The sequence below is a fragment of the Astatotilapia calliptera genome, chromosome 13, assembly GCF_964374335.1.
Source record: "Astatotilapia calliptera chromosome 13, fAstCal68.1, whole genome shotgun sequence".
NCBI classification, from domain to species: domain Eukaryota; kingdom Metazoa; phylum Chordata; class Actinopteri; order Cichliformes; family Cichlidae; genus Astatotilapia; species Astatotilapia calliptera.
In genome coordinates this window covers 33,064,030-33,083,236 of record NC_137434.1, presented here as the reverse complement: position 1 = coordinate 33,083,236, position 19,207 = coordinate 33,064,030, and the positions used below count along the sequence as shown (strand labels likewise).

Genomic DNA, 19,207 nt, shown 5'->3' with positions numbered 1-19,207 from the left:
TCCTGTTTTACTTTGAAGGTTCATGTCTGATGTTAGTATGTTCAGTTTTACTCCCCCCCCCCCGTCTCATTAGCCCTGATCTCTCCCAGCTGTGTCTCCCTCCTGTTTCACATTCCCTGATTACTCCCCTGTTGATATATGCGTTTTCCTTTGCTCTCTGTCACATCCTTAATGTTGCTACCCTCTGTGTGCTTTGTCTTGTACTCCGGTTTAGTGGCTCAGTTCCTGTGTTTCAGTTCCTATGTTTTGTTTTGTTTTGTTTTTGTGACTTATATTTATGAGGCGTTTTTCCAACAATAAAAGCTGCGTTTAGTCCCATCTTTGAGAGTCCTGCGTTTGGGTCCTTTCCTGCCTTTTTATTTTTGTCTTTTGTTATCCATGAGTTTAATCTTAAACTCAAGGAAACATATAACAACAGATCTTGGGTTCAATTCCTGCGGAGGCTTAGGGCCTAACAAGCGGTGACATCTTTGTATCCCTAGCGGGGTGTCAGGAAGTCCCAGCTCAGTCTTAATAAAATTGTCAATAAATTCCATTATATTATTTCCTTTCGCTCCCTCCGGTATGCCATGAATACGTACATTATTTCTTCATGAGCGTGCCTCCAAGTCTATTAGCTGTGCCCGAAGGTGCTCTTGTAGTTTAAGTGTATGGGAGAGCATGTCTTTCACATCCATACCAAATCCTTCCATTTCAGACACTCTCCGTCCAGTCTCCTCAATCCTTTGTAGAGATGGACCGATCCGATATTACGTATCGGTATCGGTCCGATACCGACCTAAATTACTGGATCGGATATCGGAGAAAAATAAAAAATGTAATCTGATCCATTAAATATCACGAAAGCACCTCACAAAACTTGCAACACACCGTAACTCACCTCAGAACGTTAGCACGTCGGAGCAGTATGCATCACGTGATAGAGCAGCTGTGGCATGCGGGACCTGTCGGTGGTCTGGATAGCATTTGGAGCTTCGCTAGCAACCCGGCATTTCATCTCCGACAAAGTTATCCCCGAGAGAAGTAAAGCAAGTGTGTAAGTTCATCTCTGAATGTTTGTAAAGCATTCCTGCGTTAAGCTTAACAAGCGACTGCCTCTCCTGCTGCTACTTCAATCATGAAACTGCTTAATGATCAGCTGATCGGCTTTTCTGTCGCTAGTCCGTGTCTCTAGTTTGCTTTTGGCCCACTTTGCACCAGGGCATTAACAGGGAAAAGGGGGCACAAAGACATACTTTTCTTTCTTATTCTCATTTAAAATGTCTAGCTTTTAATAAATAATTATCTGACACCCAAAGTTTTAATTTGATGTAAAATGAATAGAAGTCAATTACTGTATATAGTGACTATTAAGTCTAATATATATACCCTAGTAAGCTATAGTACTTTTTCCTTTGGGAAGGTACCATCTGTGCAGTCTGCAATTTTGTTGAAGAAAGATGTTGAATCTATTTAATATTTCTTGAAAAATAATTGATTTCTGTGCATTTTTTTTTCACACTGCATCAAATTAAGGTTGATTACGTTGATTAAGCATCATGAGGTGGAGTGTGAGGGGTGGTTCCCTATTTTTTATTTATTTATTTTTGTTGTTGCTGGGAGTTGGAACCCTATTAGTTAGGTTGCTTAATATTTATGCTAAGTACTCTTTAAAATACCACAATAGGGAGGATGGTGTAGGTTTAAGTTTATTAGATTGATCAGTATTGCTGAACTATGAAATTTTTTTTTTTTGCATACAGGTATAACAGAATAGCTTTAGTGTAGTTGTTGTTTTAAACTTGAGTATGAACTTATACAAAATGCAGCAAGATATTTAAAAAACAGTTTTGTTGATTAAAAAACACTATATCGGATTCATATCGGTATCGGCAGATATCCAAATTTATGATATCGGTATCGGTATCGGACATAAAAAAGTGGTATCGTGCCATTTCTAATCCTTTGAGCCATTTCTTTCAAGTCAGTGTTGATAACACTGAGCTTCTCATTCATCTCCTCTCTCAACTTTGATAATTCACGGGGGATATCAGACTGAGTGGGTGTAGTCATTCCTGCTGCAGTGTTTGTCCTGATTGAAGTGACCTCACACTGTTCTCTGTAGAAATGATATCAGTCTGACTCGTCACAAGTTTGGAGGCATGTTTATTGTTTGCTCTTCTGGAAACTCTCAGTATAAAATATGGAATATGCAAAGGAATGGAGACACGCTTCAGTCTTTGTGGACCTGTTTCTGTACCTGCCACCATCATTCTAGATGTTTGTACATCAGCTTATGAAATCCTGCCTGCTGTTGAAATCTTTATTTATTATTCTCCAGCTGCTTCACTGTCACGTTGTAAGCGGAGCTGCCTGAGCCCCGCCCACACAAAAGCTTCCAAACAGCAGACACATACCTGACCAGTTAGCATTACCCAGCATGCCGTGCAGCAGTGTCAGTTTGTAAATTTGCAATAACTCCTGCTCCAAACTGTTTGTTTCACAGATTGCTATGTGCCGTGACCTTTGACCAGCTAAAGAGAGTCAGCTGTGGATTATTCACAACTGTGTCTGATACTTAGAAATTTGAGGAAGAACGGTACATAGTTAATCAGAGTCCCCTCTCTCTGAATTTGGAAAGGTCGGCAGGCTGCTCGGCACCGTGTGGGCCATGGGCCATGGGCCATACTTTGAATATGACTATTGGAAATGTGAACATTGTTCTCCTTGTGGAGCAGGGAAATTATTTTACTGCTATTGTTAAATAATTGTCATCATTACCATTGCATTAATAATAAAATCTGGAGTTTATATTGCATTCAGGGGTTAAACAGTGTCTCTTTCAGAAAGACTGAGTTGCAGGCGGACAGGAAGTTGTATGCAGAAGTGAAAGCAGATAGTTATTTTGAGCCGCAGGCTAAGACGAGGCTTTAACAATGTAACAGATAGCTTTAAGAAGGCCTTAAGCAGTTATGACTATTTTATACACAATGCATATCTGTGCTTATTAAAGAGTTGGAGCTCGGTCAATTAATTGGGGGTCGGAAGCTTTGTTCGGCGCGATGTTCGGACAATCTATTGTGCAAGTGACTTGGAGCCATAGAAGGAATTGCAATACATGCTTACAAAACACTTATATATCAGATCATTTTATATTAAGGTTTTAGTAGAGGTTCTTGGTTAAAACATTTATTTAGTAGAAGACATACACATAGTCTCAGTGAGCTTCTGGTCTGGTAAAAGGTCAGAAGTGCAACAGGTGAATTGAGAAAGAGCATGTGAGGTCGTGACACACACACATAGAGTTAAATTTATTCAGAGGAACCGTTTCTTGGTGTCTCGGCAAGAAAGAGGAACAATTCATTTTAAGATAAGAACGGAAAGTACCAAGCCATGAAAATAGAAGATGGTTTTCTGGGTGAAAAGTCATGATGATGTTGATCTGATCTATGTATAAAATGTATCTGTGACGCATGAAGGGGCGTCAGTAAATAAACCCTGATGCTATAAAATATCTGTTCATGCTTTGATTAAGTCGAAGACTACTTCCTGTCTGCGTACAGAGTTGTCTTCCCACACGTGTGTTCATTAAAATCATTGTTTGACCAAAGACCTTCTGGACCAAGAATTGTGTGTACTCTCCTTCCTCAACTTTGAATCTTAACATCCTACAGTCAATTAACTAAACCAGAGAAGAAGAAAACAGGCTTTACCATGAAAATCCTCAGTGTAGATCAGTATAATATCAGCCTGATGTCTGCAGTTTAGTGTCAGCACAACTTTCACATCATATTCATCTCAGCACAACTAAAACATGCTGACTGACCTCAGAGTTTCAAGTCCACATCCTGGACTCTCCAGAAAACCACACAGCTGCTTCACTCCTGAATCCTGCAGGTTGTCCAGGCTCAGGTCCAGCTCTCTCAGATGGGAGGGGTTGGACTTCAGCGCTACTGCCAGATAATAACAGCTGATCTCTGACAAACCACAGAGCTTCAATCTGTAGAAAGAATGAAAGATGTACGTTTATTAGACAAAGTGTGAGCTTGAAATCATTCAGCGATTCATAATCTGTTCAGAGCTGAAGAAGGTTCAGAATGTAGAAGTTTAGAAAATGGAAACTCCAAACAGCTGAAGCCAACAGGAAGCAGCTTCAAACAAACACAGCAAGAGGGGAAAAAAAACTCTGAATTTTTCACATTAAAGTTGTACATTTATCATAAAACCATGAAAAAGACTTGAAAAAGCTGTGTTTTCCATTCAAGGAACCACATGGCTTCACTTTTAAAGGTGAAGTGAGAAAGAAATGGACATATTTGAAGTCCAACACCTTTTTTCTAGTAGCTAGTAAACAAACTACTAGCTCATTTTCCTTCCGACAAGTCATCTTCTGACCTGGACTAACAACACAGGTCTCTATGTGGAGCTGGCTGTGAGACCAGTGCTCAGGGAGCGTCTACAAAGTGCAACACTGAAAGAAAATCAGACACAAATTTGCTTCCCGCACTTTCACACAAACACCTACTGTCATAATTTTTTACCAAACTCTGTGGATCCTTTATTGAAAATTCTAATGTGACTCAAATGGTCAGACAAAAGAGGGTTATAAATAAATATGATAAAATGTTGTATATTAAAAGGAAGTTGTTGAATCATTTTCCTCATAAACCAAACATGATTCACAAACGTGTTTTTACAAATACTTTGATCTGCAGGATAACCCAGATGTTTAAAGGCATTTTACTCACGCTGTGTGAGAGTCAAGTTATTACTCAATATTTATGGATAATGTTTTTAAATTGGGCAGAAATTCAATTCAATTCAATTCAATTTTATTTATATAGCGCCAAATCACAACAAAAGTCGCCTCAAGGCAACTTTTGTTGTGATTTGATGTAACTACACTAAGCTCAAATATCCAACAGGCATTTAATCCCATTTCAGTTTGGCCTCATCCTGGGCCAGATTATCCAACACACACTGTGACCACAGCTGGGGTCCATTGAAGAGACGGGAAACAAAACCAACAAAATAATAAAGAGCACCATTTGATTTTCTTACATTTTAGCTCTTCAAGCCAAGCATACTAAAAACATGAGCATATGTTTTCTGATAAAATGATGTCACAGGTAGAGTAAATTGGTGATGTTACAGCCTTTCTCCGCTCTGCTGCCGAGGCTGTTAGTCTCTCCCAAACTCAGCTACAGGACTTCCAAATGAATGAAATCAGCAGAAGTGATGTGGCCCACATACTGGCCCCTGTGCTGGCTCATGTATGGATTACCTCTGGCAAACCTGATCTGGGCCACTAAAGGGCCGTTATTTTTTGTGGTATGTGGGCATGTATAAGTTGTGTACAGCTAAGTGCCAGTTGTAGACACACTTCTGTCCCTGTGCTGGCCCAGAACCGTTTCAGCTCTGGCCCCGATGTCAGCCTAATGTGTACCTTAATCAAACCATGTAATAACAACATGTGCCGGAACATAATAGTGCAAAAGTAACATGACAAACCTCTGTTCAGACAGTGAATGGATTGACTCTTGTATAGCACTTTTCTGGTGGTCTCCCGGATTACTCAAAGTGCTCTATACAACATGCCACATTCACCCAGTCACACATTTTCTCTAAACAGAGTGCTTCCTAACAATACACAGTCACACTCTTGACATGCAGACTGGAGGAGTCAGGGATTGAACCACTAACCTTCCGATCAGTAGGTGACCTGCTCTACCTCCTGAGCTACAGCCTCCCACTGGGAAAGATGAGTAAACCGTCACTAGGTTTTGGATAAAGTGTACACTCACAAATCTGTCAAACTGCATTTGAAACGTTGTCTACTATAGCAGTATAGTATTGCAACATGGCATTTGGGTCTTCTAACTAAAATAAGATAAGATAAGATAAGATAACCTTTATTAGTCCCACACGTGGGAAATTTGTTTTGTCACAGCAGGAAGTGGACAGTGCAAAAGTTATGAGGCAAAAATTAGAATACAATAAGAATAAATACAGTACACAACTGTACAGAATAGAATAAAATAAAATACTATATACAGTAGAATAAAATAAAATAAATATACAATAAGATAAAAATAGAATACAAATACAAATACTATATACAACTGAGTAAAATACAACGATGACAAAAATAGGAAAATAGGAACGTAAATAGTGCCATCATTGCCAGACCTGGCCCACATCTGGTTGACATACACCCTGCCATGACACCAGTCAGTCAGAAGTGCCAGCTTGATGCCAGATCCGGGCCAGACCTGTTTTCTATGAGCCTGGGCCACATAAACCAAACCACATATGGCATGCTATCACATAGACAGTACCATCTATGCCAGGCCTGGCCCATATTTGGATGACATACGTCTTATGCCAGAAGTCAGCCAGCAGTGCCGGCTTGACACGGCTTGCTATATGGGTCACATTCACAGTGGATTGTCACTCATGAAAAAGCTCTGGCTGCTTCATTTCTGATTTCATATCAGAGACTTTAAAGCTTCACTTAAGCTGTACTGTGATGCTTCCTTTCCATATTCCAGTGAGGCCTTCATAATGATTTCACCTGTTCTGTACACACACTGTGTGCCCTGTATGTCTAATTATTGAAGAAGGAATTATTGAAGAAGGAAAAGAAGCCGAGCATTCAAATCCATCACACATTTGTGACCAGGGCTCTGTAAGCTGAACATCCAGCCGTGGCCACATGGAGCCATCATGGATGGATTTAGTGTGAACAATAAAATAGGCAGTGATGTTTCTAAATCTGATCAGTAAAATAATGACATTAAAATGATGTGATTACATGGAACTGGCAGATCCTGGTTCAGGCTCCAGTCTGCAGTGATGTCAGCTATCATGTCCCACCTTCACTGGAGGCCATCTTTGGCTTTATTGTCAAATTCTACTCTGATTGGCTGGCCTGGAATCCCTGCTACCCATAATGCAACAGGCGTCAGACACAGGCAAAGGGGAGAGGTAAGTGACGGACTGATGAGAGGTAAGTGACGAATGGATGAGAAGTAAGTGACAGACGGGTGAGAGCTAAGTGACGGAAGGTGGGTTTAAATCTGGGACTCTCCACCATTTGACCTTAGAACTGAAGAAGCTTCTCGGATGAGAGGTGAATCGTCTTCAAGTAACTTAAAGAAGTCCAGACGCTTTTCTTTCCAAGCTCCTTAGACCACGTGCTATGGAGTTTTTACATGTTTTGGAGTTTTTACGTGTTTTGGAGTTTGTACATGCTTCAGGGTTTGTATGTGCTTCAGAGTTTGTACGTGTTTGTACGTGCTTTGTCTCTTGGGGCCACCGTAAATATACTTTTATTTATTCACTCCACATAAAATGTAATAAATAAATCATATAATACAAAAACCAACTATTTACATTTTGGTTTAAAACAAAACATATCCATGCATTAGAATGGCCCAGTCAAAGTCCAGATCTAAATCCAATCGAGAATCTGTGGCAAGATCTGAAAACTGCTGTTCACAAACGCTGTCCATCTAATCTGACTGAGCTGGAGCTGTTTTGCAAAGAAGAATGGGCAAGGATTTCAGTCTCTAGATGTGCAAAGCTGGTAGAGACAGACCCTAAAAGACTGGCAGCTGTAATTGCAGCAAAAGGTGGTTCTACAAAGTATTGACTCAGGGGGGCTGAATAATTATGCACACCCCACTTTGCAGTTATTTATTTGTAAAAAATGTTTGGGATCATGTATGATTTTTGTTCCACTTCTCACGTGTACACCACTTTGTATTGGTCTTTCACATAGAATTCCAATCAAATTGATTCATGTTTGTGGCTGTAATGTGACAAAATGTGGAAAATTTCAATTCAATTTAATTCAATTTTATTTATATAGCGCCAAATCACAACAAAAGTTGCCTCAAGGCGCTTTATATTGTACAGTAGATTGCACAATAATAATAGTTCAAGGGGGCCAAATACTTTTGCAAGCCACTGTATACAGCAAATAATAAACAACTCAACACACTGGGTTACAGACCCAGGACCGTGACAAAAACGGCCATTTCTCATTCTACAACTCCAACAACTGTATATGAATTATACTTCATACACAGATCCACAGTCTCTGATTGCTCTGAAATCTCACTGACAGCCAATAGAAATAAAGAAAAGTCCAGACATACAGTCACACTCTACAGCCTCATCTGTACTGACTTCATCTTCACTGACTGATAGAGCACAACATTGAACCTGTTGAGGCTGAAAAACTGTCCTGTCAAACATCTCCCCGTCACCACTCCACTTCTGTCAGCCTTTAAATGAAGCCTGCTCAAGTCTGTCACTTCTATTTGGAGCCAAAAGGAAAAACTGTTGTTCAGTCCTTTGGAGAGACACAACATTTCTGAAACCACTCAAATTTCTTCGCATTTGTCTTCAGACACATCCTGAACATTTTTGAACAGAAGTTTCAAACATCAATCAAATTTTTTAAACATAGAAAAACAACACACTTCAGTCAGTGAACTCACCTCAGAGTCTCCAGTTGACAGTTTTGACTCTCCAATCCAGCACATAGAAGCTTCACTGCTGAATTATGCAGGTTGTTTTCACTCATGTCCAGCTCTGTTAGATGGCAGGGGTTGAACTTCAGAGCAGAGGCCACAACTTCACAGTGAGTTTCTGAGAGTTCACACTGAGTCATTCTGTAATTATAGAAAAAATTAAATGTGTTATTATAAAAGCAGGTTTGAAGATGGCGCCCAATGTATGTGGATGCTCATCTATTGCCGTCAGTTTTGTTTGTTTTTATATTGCTCCTGTCATGTGTGACTCAGGAACCAGCATTACTGATGTACAACCGCAAATTGCTTCTGAATCTCCGAAGTACTTGTCAAAATACAGTTCCGTTTGCTAACAGAGGAAAGAAATCCTGGTGCCCGCTGTTGTCACAAATACCAACTTACCTATGCCATGTTGTCATGCTACCTCCCCAGCGAAGGAGTCAGGGTAGGGGCAGTGGTTGGCTGGTTATACTCAAGCTCGCCTTGTTGCATCGTCCCACTCCCGTCCAAGGAATTCATTGATTATATCATGAAGTTTTTATGCATCGGCAATTCCTGGACCCTTTGGATTCCTGCCCAATCCCTGTGGTCGGCTTGGATGATGCTCCACTCATGACCCCTGTCCTCTTCAGCTCAATGTGCACCAGATCAAACCTCTGCAATATGAGGCCGCTGTGTCGGGCTCACTATGCTGCTGAGGTTCATAGCTCTGCCTCAGCTCCTGTTATGGTTGGCCTGGTAAATGCCAGATTGCTGGTAAACAAATCTCTTATTCTGAGGGAGTTATTCACCTCCTGGAACATGGACTTCATGTATGTCCCCAAGACTTGGCTAAACACTGGTGAGTCTAGTTTTTTATCTGAACTTTTAACAATGAGTTGTTCCTATTTTAACAAATACAGTGGTCCCTCGCTATGACGTGGTTCACCTTTTGTGGCCTCGCTGTTTCGCTGATTTTTTGGTGTGCAATTTTGCATGTTTTTTTTTTAACAGCATATTGTCTTCAATCAATCTTGTGTCCTGTACAGTACAGAATGTGTTCAGCTTGTCAAGTTTACATAAATCTTAGTAGCAGTGTGCTGTACTGTATGTTTGTAAGTTTTCTTCCCAACAAACACAACAGTGTCCACGAAACGTTTTGCACCGTCAAAGGTTTTTGGTTTCATTCTATAATACTGGACTTATTTTTCTACCAAGGTTTGAACTTAGAGTGTTTAAACAAGAGAGAAAAGTGTGAAAATGTTCATGCCTGTCTGAGAAAAAGTGTATAAAGTCTGTATTGAGGGGTTTTACAGCCTTAAAACTTCTATAATTGTAAAAGAAAAAAAATAGAAAATTAAAGAAAAAAATAAAGTTGGCTACTTTGCGGATTTCACCTATCACGGGTTATTTTTAGAACATAACTCCCGCAATAAACGAGGGACCACTGTACTGGACATCAGGGAGAGGAGGAGGTATGGTGGTTGTTTTTAAAAAGGATTTTAAATATAAACAGCCTTCATCTTCCAGCTTTGAGCTGACGTGTTCTAAAGTCAATCGCGCTCTGTTCTCTTTGCTATCATTTATCATCCCCTAAATTACAATAAGAACTTCATAAGTGACTTTTCAGAATTTCTAGCTGGGATGATGCCCAACTATGATCACATTTGTATTGTGGGAGATTTTAATATCCATGTCTGCTGTCCTGACAAACCTCTGGTGAAGGATTTTTTAAGCCTCACTGACTCCATTAATCAGTCAGTACCTGGTCCCACACATGAACACGGTGTGGTGGAAGATTTTTTTTGTTGTATTGATCTCGTATTTTACCCATATCAATTTAGTAATTGTAGAATCACATTTTCACCAGTTGCATGCATGTGCACCACAAATGGGCCTTATGCTCTATCACACACAGTGTGGCCATTGTAAGTTCATAGGAGATGCTAACCAGATAGAGAGACTCCTTCTGCTTATCAGGGATATAAATCTCTAGTTGACGGCTAGGCAGAAAATAGAATAGAAAATAGAAATAGACATGTAAGATTTGTGGAATGTCTTTGCCTGTGTGGGTAGATAAGATTAAAATCTCTGTCACTACCTTTTCCAACCAAATGGCTGTATTATTTGAGCTTGTGTTTTTGCACACTGCACTTCAAACCAGTGCTTCCGTTTGTCACTGTTGGATCATTAACTCTTTCACTGCCACCCAGTTCTCCTCTGCCTTTAGCCAGCTGTTTGTCCCCACTGATCTACTTCCTGTGGACACAAAGGTTTGGATCTTCCTGCCAAACTATCTTGGACTGGCACCATTAAAAACCAGGCAACCCAAGGCTGAAACCGAGCTTTGGTTTAATAGCACCACATGGGCTGTGAGGAGGGAGTGTCGTAGAGCTGAACGCAGATGGAAGAGGGACAAACTGCAGGTGTCTCTTCAAATCCTAAAGGACTGCTGGCGCCTCTATCAGGATAGAGTCAAAGAGGCTAAAAGAACATATTTCTCTAAGACCATTTGCTCCAACAGTCACAATCCACGTGTGTTATTTAAATCTATTGACTTAGTCTTAAATGCTCCACAAAGTGGCTGCTTGGAGGTCTCTCATGAACTGTCTAATGATTTTATGTTTTTTCATTGAGAAGGTTGCAACTAAGTGGGCTCTCATTTCTTCCCCTGAGTCTGACCCCTCTGTCTTGATCCCTTGCTCTGCTGTTTTTAAACAGTTTGACTCTTTCTTATTTAGAGGATGTGGTTAGCCACCTGAGGCCCTCTGGTTCTCCAAATGATCCTGTCCCACCACGATTGTTTAAGGAGATGTTTCCTAGCATAGGCCAGGCTGTTCTTACTGTTATAAACAGCAGTTTAATATCTGGTGTACTCCCTGCTAATTTTAAGCAGGGACTACACCAGGTTTCTTAAGCAAGGGACTTACAACCATTGGCCGGTGTCCTGCAGGTTTTAGATATCACCCTGGGTCAAGACACCTGAATGAAATGATTAGTTCATTACCAGGCTTCTGGAGAACTTCAAGACATGTTGAGGAGGTCATTTAGCCATTTAAATCAGCTGTGTTGGATGAAGGACACATCTAAAACCTGCAGGACACCGGCCCTCGAGGCCTGGTGATTTAGACTCTTTTTCTCCAATTGATCTTTCTGAGTTAACTTCAATAATTACTTCAAACCATCAACATATCTTTTAGACCCCATTCCTACAAAACTGCTCAAAGAAGTCCTGCCATTAATTAATGCTTCAATCTCTAATAATCGGCTTAGTACCACAGGCCTTCAAGCTGGCTGTAGTTAAACCTTTACTCAAAAAGCATCTCTAGACCCAGCAGTCTTAGCTAATTATAGGCCAATCTCCAACCTTCCTTTATATCAAACATCCTTGAAAGAGTAGTTGTCAAACAGCTAACAGATCATCTGCAGAGGAATGGCTTATTGAAGAGTTTCAGTCAGGTTTCAGAGCTCATCACAGCACAGAAACAGCTTTAGTGAAGGTTACAAATGATCTTCTTATGGCCTCTGACAGTGGACTCATCTCTGTGCTTGTCCTGCTAGACCTCAGTGCAGCGTTCGATACTGTCGACCATAATATCCTATTAGAGCGATTAGAACATGCTGTAGGTATTACAGGTACTGTGCTGCAGTGGTTTGTATCATATCTATCTAATAGACTCCAGTTTGTGCATGTAAATGGAGAGTCCTCTTCACACACTGAGGTTAATTATGGAGTTCCACAGGGTTCAGTGCTAGGACCAATTCTGTTTACATTATACATGCTTCCCTTAGGCCAGGGGTCCCCAATCCCAGTCCATGAGGTCCGGTGTCCCTGCAGGTTTTAGATGTGTCCTTGATCCATCACAGCTGATTTAAATGGATAAATTAACTTCTCAACATGTCTTGAAGTTCTCCAGAGGCCTGGTAATGAACTAATCATCATCTAAAACCTGCAGGGACACTGGCCCTTGTGGACTGGGATTGGGGACCCCTGCCTTAGGCAGCATCATTAGAAGACATAGCATACATTTTCACTGCTATGCAGATGACACCCAGCTCTATCTGTCCATGAAGCCAGATAACACACACCAATGAGTTAAACTGCAGGAATGTCTTAAAGACATAAAGACCTGGATGGCCGCTAACTTTCTGCTTCTTAATTCAGATCAAACTGAGGTTATTGTACTCGGCCCTGAAAAGCTTAGAAATATGGTATCTAAGCAGATTCTTACTCTGGATGGCATTACCTTGGCCTCCAGTAACACTGTGAGGAACCTTGGAGTCATTTTTGACCAGGACATGTCCTTCAACGCACATATTAAACAAATATGTAAGACTGCGTTCTTCCATTTGTGCAACATCTCTAAAGTTAGAAATATCCTGTCTCAGAGTGACGCTGAAAAACTAGTTCATGCATTTATTACTTCCAGGCTGGACGACTGTAATTCATTATTATCAGGAAGTCCTAAAAACTCCCTGAAAAGCCTTCAGCTAATCCAAAATGCTGCAGCAAGAGTCCTGACAGGGACTAGAAAGAGAGCAGATTTCTCCTGTATTGGCTTCCTGTTAAATCCAGAATTGAATTCAAAATCCTGCTCCTCACATACAAGGTCTTAAATAATCAGGCCCCATCTTATCTTAATGACCTTGTAGTACCATATCATCCTATTAGAGCACTTCGCTCTCACACTGCAGGCCTACTTGTTGTTCCTAGAGTATTTAAAAGTAGAATGGGAGGCAGAGCCTTCAGTTTTCAGGCCCCTCTTCTGTGGAACCAGCTTCCAGTTTGGATTCAGGAGACAGACACTATCTCTACTTTCAAGATTAGGCTTCAAACTTTCCTTTTTGCTAAAGCATATAGTTAGGGCTGGACCAGGTGACCCTGAATCCTCCCTTAGTTATGCTGCAATAGACGTAGGCTGCTGGGGATTTCCATGATGCATTGAGTTTTTCCTTTCCAGTCACCTTTCTCACTCACTATGTGTTAACAGACCTCTCTGCATTGAATCATATCTGTTATTAATCTCTGTCTCTCTTCCACAGCACGTCTTTATCCTGTCTTCCTTCTCTCACCCCAACTGGTCGCAGCAGATGGCCGCCCCTCCCTGAGCCTGGTTCTGCCGGAGGTTTCTTCCTGTTCAAAGGGAGTTTTTCCTTCCCACTGTTGCCAAAGTGCTTGCTCATAGGGGGTCATATGATATTTGGGTTTTTCCTCTGTATCTACTGTACAATATAAAGCGCCTTGAGGCAACTGATGTTGTGATTTGGTGCCATATAAATAAAACTGAATTGAATTGAATGAGAGTCCTTTAGTACTGTGTATATCTGAAGAACTGAACTACTAATCTACACTAATTAATGAAGTTAATGATCAAATCTGGACTCACTGAGCCTTTCTGCAGTTCCTCACAGCTGGAATCAGTCTCTGTCGTCCCCGCTCTGATGTTTTGTACTGCTGCAGGTCCAACTCATCCAGAACCTCCTCTGACATCTGCAGCATGAAGGCCAGAGCTGAGCACTGGATCTCAGAGAGTTCCTGTTCTGATCTGTTCTCTAACTTCAGGAACTCTTGGATCTCCTGATGTACTGAGAGGTCGTTCATCTCCATCAGACAGTGAAAGATGTTGATGCTTCTGTCAGGAGAGATCTTATAACTATTGATCTTCTTCAGGTTGTTGATGACTCTCTGGATTGTTTCTGGACTGATCTCTGTCTGACCCAGCAGACCTCCTAAGAGTCTCTGGTTGGACTCCAGAGAGAGGCCATGAAGGAAGCGAACAAACAGGTCCAGGTGGCCATTTTTACTCTGGAGGGATTTATACATGGCTCTCTTTAGAAACTCATCCACAGAGGATTCAGCCAGAGAAGGTTTAATGTGGGGAATCTGATCTATCAGTAAACTAGAATTATTATCATACTCAAAATCAGAGTCAGAATCAGAGTATATACAAAAATCTCCCAGGAAGTCCTCCAGCACCTCTGTCTTCCTGCTGGTGAAACAGTGGAACATGTAGACTGCAGCCAGAAACTCCTGAATGCTCAGATGAACAAAGCAGTAGACTGGTTTCTGGAAGATCACACACTCTCTTTTGAAGATCTCTGTACAAGCTCCTGAGTACACCGAGGCCTCTGTCACATCCAGACCACACTGCTCCAGGTCTTCTTGGTAGAACATGATGTTTCCTTTCTCCAGATGTTCAAACGCCAGCCTCCCCAGCTTCAGAAGAACTTCCCTGTCAGCCTCCGTCAGCTCCTGTGGACTCGTCTCATGTCCCTCATGGTACTTGTTCTTCTTTCTCTTTGTCTGAACCAGCAGGAAGTGTGAGTACATGTCAGTCAGGGTCTTGGGCAGCTCTCCTCTCTGCTCTGTAGTCAACATGTGCTCCAGAACTGTAGCAGTGATCCAGCAGAAGACTGGGATGCTACACATGATGTGGAGGCTCCTGGATGTCTTCATGTGGGAGATGATTCTGGACAGCTCTTCATCACTCAATCTCCTCCTGAAGTACTCCTCCTTCTGGGCGTCAGTGAAGCCTCGTACTTCTGTTAGCCTGTCAACACATGTAGGAGGGATCTGATTGGCTGCTGCGGGTCGGGAAGTTATCCAGACGAGAGCCGAGGGAAGCAGATTCCCCTGGATGAGGTTTGTCAGCAGCTGGCTGACTGATGACTTCTGTGTGACATCAGACAGCAGCTTCCTGTTGGTGAAATCCAATGAAAGTCTGCTTTCATCCAGGCCGTCAAAGATGAACAAAAGCTGAGAGACAGCCAGCTTCTCTGCTGAGACCTTCTGTAATGTTGGATGGAAAACATGGAGCAGCTCCAGAAGACTGTACTGCTCCTCTCTGATCAGGTTCAGCTCCCTGAATGAAAGCAGAACCACCACACTGACATGTTGGTTCTCCAAGCCCTCTGCCCAGTCCAGAGTGAACTTCTGCACTGAGAAGGTTTTTCCAACACCAGCCACGCCGTTGGTCAGAACCACTCTGATGGGTCTCTGTTGGTCAGGTAAGGCTTTAAAGATGTCCTGGCACCTGATTGGAGCGTCATGGAGGGCGTCCATCTTGGAAGCTGTCTCCAGCTGCCTCACCTCATGTTGGGTATGAACCTCTTCACTCTGTCCCTCTGTGATGTAGAGCTCAGTGTAGATCCTATTCAGGAGGGTTCTACTTCCTGTTTCATCACTTCCTTCAGTCACACATTCACATCTCCTCCTCAGGCTGATCTTATGTTCATCTAAAACCTCCTGCAGACCAACATCTGCTGAAAGAAAGAAAAACAGACAGAGAACTCTTCAATGTCTGAACAACAACAAGAAGTCCAGTTTTCAGAAATGAGTCCATCAGCAGACAGATGTTCAGTCTTACTTTGTACACAGCTGCTCTGACTGGCTGTCTGCAGTCCAGCTCTGGTTCTGGATCTTTCTCCACACTGGGGACAGGACGAGTCTCCTGATGAAGCAGACTGGTCCCAGTATGAGGAGATGCACTGTTTGCAGAACCAGTGTCCACAGCTGGTAGAGACTGGATCCTTCAGGACGTCCTGACATAAAGTACAACAGGGCAGCTGCTCCTCCTCACAAACACCACTCCTCTTCCTCCCTCTGTGAACACATTTCTTTATCACTAAAATCATTTACTGAATGTTGATACAAATATCCAAATTTAAAAGATTGTGCAGAAGTTCTGATGATCACAGAGAAAAGTAAAAGCGGAGATACTTTTCTGTTAAGATTAAGATACGAAATATTTCAGATTTAGCTGTATGCAGTATTTTCAGAGTGCAGTACTTTATCATTGCAATGCTGCCATGACAGCACACTGTTGTTCAGGGTTATCCTGATGGAGGTCTCATTAACACCACCTCGTATGATCCAGCCTTTAGCTGCTTAGACGTTACCCTGGGTCTCTTTGTGGCACGATCTGATATCCCCGTGTCGGTGTTGTTCCCACATCATCATAATAAATGTTGTTCCAGGTTCAACATTGCAAGTGACTAATCACATTTGTACGGTAATTTCCTATAAACCAAGTTCAAAAAGGGAGTCTATGGCTGACGCGTGTTCCTGGTTTCCAAAAGAAATGCTTCCAGTTGCATTATGATTTGAAGACTGTTTATTTATTACAAACTGAAGATGTAACAGTGAACTCCTTCCTAAATAAGCATGAAAGTTCCAAAAAAATAGCAGTTATCCAGAACTACCTGTGCACACGGTCAGAAAACCGTGAGACTCCTAACCTCTCTGTCCATGCTCCTCCCCTTCCCTCTCACACAGGGTTTCATGCTACTGTTGCACTTACATACTTAAAGTGAGAGGTACCCCCTTTTAGGTTCCAATCCCAAAACAGTGACTTAAAATTACTTTATGTAAACACATATTTTCACATTTATTAATCCTGAAAAGATGACTTATGTAATGAATCTATGAATTATAAAACAAACATGAGCTCAATCGTAAATAAAAATATGAAGCAGACGTCTGGCGCTTACAACATTGCTGTGACGTCATACTTTTGCGACTTCAGAAAAAAAACGCCTTAAGAAAAAATCTACTTAACTTGCGAGAAACCGCCTCTGTCCGCCGATCCAGCAATTTGAATTCTTTGCATTTCAGGATACTGTTCTTTAATAAACGTTAAGCATTATACAGGTTGTCCTTGCAACATTGGAATGTCATAAATGAATGAATTGCTTGGCTTGCAAAAGTATGACGTCGCAACAATGTGATTGGTCACTTACAATGTTGAACCTAGAACAGCACTTATTATGATGATGTGGGAACAACACCGACACAAGGATATCAGATCATCCCTCTTTGTGACCTCTCAGACTGTTTAACAGATCACAAAGACATGAGAATCAGAGAGAGCAGCTCTATTCTATTTCCTGTGCCTTACAGTTTAGTACTCGGCACAAAACAAAACAGGAGCACCAAGGGTTCAAAACGAAAAGTCCACAAAAAACACAGGAGCTTGGGTCGCAGTTTTAAACAGTTCAGTAGACTGACCCGGAGGACAGTAACACAGGGGTCTAAAGAAGTTCAGTTCAGGCATTTGACCCGGAGATCGCCGGCACAAAAGTTCATAACAGGGCAGTTCAGAGGGCCAGCCAGGTGGGTGGCAGCACAACAGCTCATAGATTAAGTCAGGGGGCCGACCACGTGAAAAGTGGTAGTGGTGCAGGTGACAGAGCTGGTCCAGAGGCCGGCTGCGCAGAAGGCAGCAGCGGCGACGACAGAGATGGCGCGGAAGGCAGCCAGCCAGCGGCTTGGAACATGGCGAGGATGATGCTGGACCAGGTGAGGCGGAGCCAGACGGCGGCAGCGTGGCAGCCAGAGGCGCAGCAGGCAACAACTGGATGGGCTGTCACGGTCTGTGGAGTCAGACCGTGCAGTGGTGTGTGTGGTGGACCCAGGTGCGAACACAAGTGAGTAGACGGGAGTGAACTTAAACTGAAAGCGAGCCTTTATTATGGCTGATGACATGGAGTTCAAACAAAGCAGAAATACGTGACTAAACTAAACTATAACTAAACTGGGAAACTAATATTGTGATAAACTATGGAGACTCAGAGAACCATGACGATGACTGCAAAGACTGGCCGCGAAAACATGGAGGGTGGGAACACAGACGACGCGACACAGACTGAATGAAACACAGAGACTAAATACAGATAAGGAATGATCAAGGGAAGTGGAAACACATGAGGGGGAACAGCTGATACACATGAACCTAATGACAGGGAAAGTGAAACTACATACAATAAACACAAAACACAAAGCTCTTTCAAACTAAAACAGGAAACATAAGGAGACACAGACATGACTTGAACTTGACAAACAAAGAAAACTTGGACATTGTGTTGATAGGAGTTATGTGGGTAGTTCAGCTTCACCACTAGGGGGCTGTCTAACCAAATTGTGATATATACTGTGTCGTAGAAGCAGCGGCAGGTTATGTTTACGTACATGGATGTGAGCCACGTTAAAATAAAGAAGCTTGCTAACTACTACGGATGTTTTATTGAAAACACGACATGGTACCAGGAGTGAACCAGTAAAGCAGGTCATCATGGACAGTGTTAAGCCACCAGATGCCGTCAACTGGAACGGTAATGTGGACTGTGAGTGGCGAACTTTTAAACAGCGGTTTATGCTATACCTGCAAGCTGTCGGCCTAGATAGTAAGCCTGATACACGGAAAATTGCACTGCTTCTTACCGTAGCAGGTCCACAAGCGGTGGAAGTATATAACACGTTTGTGTTCGCAACTGCAGAAGACAAAGAAAAGTTTGACGAAGTAGTGAGAAAGTTTGATGAACACTGTTCGCCCAAAAAGAATGAAACATTTGAGAGGTACGTCTTTCGGTCACGTATACAACAACCTTCAGAGAGTTTTGATACGTTTCTGACTGACCTCAAGTTAAAGGCAAGAACATGCAATTTTGGACAGCTGCAAGAATCTATGATAAGAGATCAGATCGTATTTGGAATAAAAGATATAAAGATAAGAGAGAGGCTTCTGAGAGAGGCGGATCTGACTTTAGCAAGTGCTGTGAAAGTATGTCATGCCAGCGAGCTCGCCATACAACATGCAAAAACCTTCAGCGGGTCGCCGAGGGAAACAGACACGGAAAGCACAGCTGTAGCTGCCGTTAATACACGGCAGGCAGGGCGCACGTACAAAAAAGAACAGAAAGAATCAAAAGAC

The 19,207-nt window shown here is 42.1% G+C and overlaps 1 pseudogene across 1 annotated transcript in view; it reads right to left on the bottom strand.

Annotated features, from left to right (window-relative positions):
* The window catches only part of LOC113035428 (NACHT, LRR and PYD domains-containing protein 12-like), a 36,767-nt pseudogene extending 20,634 nt beyond the window's left edge, over positions 1-16,133 (bottom strand). Inside the window, exons 1-5 of the transcript XR_013900960.1 lie at positions 15,866-16,133; positions 15,288-15,761; positions 13,886-15,115; positions 8,487-8,660; positions 3,806-3,979 (exon numbers count right to left, since the gene is read on the bottom strand). The product of XR_013900960.1 is annotated as an NACHT, LRR and PYD domains-containing protein 12-like (transcript). The remainder of the gene's footprint in view (positions 1-3,805; positions 3,980-8,486; positions 8,661-13,885; positions 15,116-15,287; positions 15,762-15,865) is intronic.
* Between the last annotated feature and the right edge of the window lie 3,074 nt (positions 16,134-19,207).